The sequence below is a fragment of the Brassica napus genome, chromosome A5, assembly GCF_020379485.1.
Source record: "Brassica napus cultivar Da-Ae chromosome A5, Da-Ae, whole genome shotgun sequence".
Taxonomy (NCBI): Eukaryota; Viridiplantae; Streptophyta; class Magnoliopsida; order Brassicales; family Brassicaceae; genus Brassica; species Brassica napus.
In genome coordinates this window covers 8501979-8504318 of record NC_063438.1, presented here as the reverse complement: position 1 = coordinate 8504318, position 2340 = coordinate 8501979, and positions in this window count along the sequence as shown.

The window sequence follows — 2340 nt, the reverse complement described above, 5'->3', positions numbered from 1 at the left end:
GATGTTTAATTTAGTTTTTCCATTTTTGATATTTTATATTTACTTATTGTTTATTTTTATATATTTTATATTTAATTATTCCAATTTTTTGCTTTTATATCAAATGATAATATTAAATTAGATGTTTAATGTAATATTTATATTTATTATACTATATATTTACTTATTGTTTTTTTTTTGTATTGTATATATACTTAGTCTAATATTACAATAGATGTATAATATAATATTTTTATTTCTTATATTATATATTTACTTATTATTTATTCTACTTTAGATTTTTCAGATAGATAGTTAATTTATTTATTTCCATTTCTTAATTGTATATTTATTTATTATTTATTTTTATATTAAATATTTATGTGTTCAAATATTGCATATTTACATTTTTTTATCATATTGTATATTTACCTATTCTAATTGTTTTGCTTTTATATCAAATTCTAATATTACGATAGATGTTTAATGTAATATCTCTATTTCTTATACAATATATTTACTTATTATTTTTTTATTATATATTTTTCAGATAGATTTTTAATGTAGTTTTCTATTTCTTATATTATATATTTACTTCTTATTTATTTTTCTTATATTTTATATTTACTTCTTCTAATATTATAATAAATGTTCAATGTAATATTTCTATTTTTATATTATATATTACTTATTATTTATTTTTCTTTGTATTGTATATTTACTTTTTATTTTTTAGCAATAATGCCACGTGGTATTTTTCGGGAGATTTTTTTTTGATTATGTGGACATCCCATGGAACCTCAAAAGGTCTATTTCATTAGTATAAATTTTTATTTGTCAATCTTGTATACATAGATGTATTTGCAACTCACATAACTGTATTATCATTAGAAAATGTATAATAGAAGAAATTATTAACTACTGAATTGGTTGTTCAATGATTTTTTTTTTAAATTTCAATACACATTTTCAAAGTGTCTCTTCTTTTATGATCACTATAACGCATGCACAATTAAGTGATTAACTCGCAACAATTACATTATGCTCATGGTGTGTTTTAAATTTCAACATTTGATATGATTAAACATTGAGTAATTATTCTTGGATAAATGAAGATTGTTAAATTTCATTATATATATATACTGATGTAAAAGTAGAACTAATTTTTTTTCTTCTGAAATCTTCTTCCTTATCATAGAAAGATAGGTTTCATGTAATTTGATTTCCCTAATCAGCTTTTGTATCACTCCATATCCACCTCTGATATTATCATCGATCCATGCAGCACCTTCTTTGAGTATCGATGATGCTAACAAATGTTTTTGTTCATGAGGATCAAGTTTCATCATTCTTATAATATTTGGTGCACTTGTCAAGGTATGTCTAGCTATTAAAACCATATTCCCCTGGCAAGTATATAATCTGAGAATTAATCAACCATTTTAACATGCTAAAACCTTTGAGTGAAAACTGTTAAGACATCACAGAATCATTGTTATTTTTATATTGGTGTTAGCAACATTGTTCATTTGTTTTGGTAGGTTGAGGATACGGAAGTGATCAAGTTCCTTCTTGAAACTGAAATCATCCCATTGTGCCTCCAGACAATGGAAAGTGGCAGCGAGTTATCAAAAACTGTGAGTTTTCTCTACTTTCAGATGCTTCTTATGATTGATTTCGGCAATGCAACAGCTCATTAGATTGATTTGTTTTTGTTTTTTTTTAATGTCAGGTTGCAACCTTCATTATCCAGAAAATTTTGCTGGACAACGAAGGGCTTCGTTACATGTGCGTCTGTGTGGATAGATTCTTTGCTCTGAGTCGAGTTTTGGGGAATATGGTGACTTCACTTGCAGAAGCACCTTCTCCTAGGCTTCTAAAGCACATCGTCCGCTGTTACCTTCGCTTGACAGATAACATCATCTATTACATAAAACTAAAGGAACTTGAGACAGTTTTGATTTTTTTTTGGTAGTATGTTAAATTTTAACTTTTTGAAAACAATTACTTTTTTTAAGGCTTTGTAAGGAAATTACACATGTCAAATTTGGTCGGTCAAGTGACTTGTACTTTAGTATATAAGAGAAATAAAGAAGAACAAAAATAATTAGATTTTTTAAGATTTACCCTTTGAAATAATATATATTTTGGTTTTTAGAAAACTGTTACAACTTTTTAAGATTTACCCTTAATATTTTAGAAATTATTTTTGCTTACTGGAGACTGGTATAAGAAATAAAAGCTGATTCAAGAAGACCATATGAGGGATCAGAAAAAATTTGGACAGATCTGCTCTACAGTAAAGTTTGCAAAGGTTGTATATTTACTTATTATTTATTTGTTCTTATATTTTATATTTAC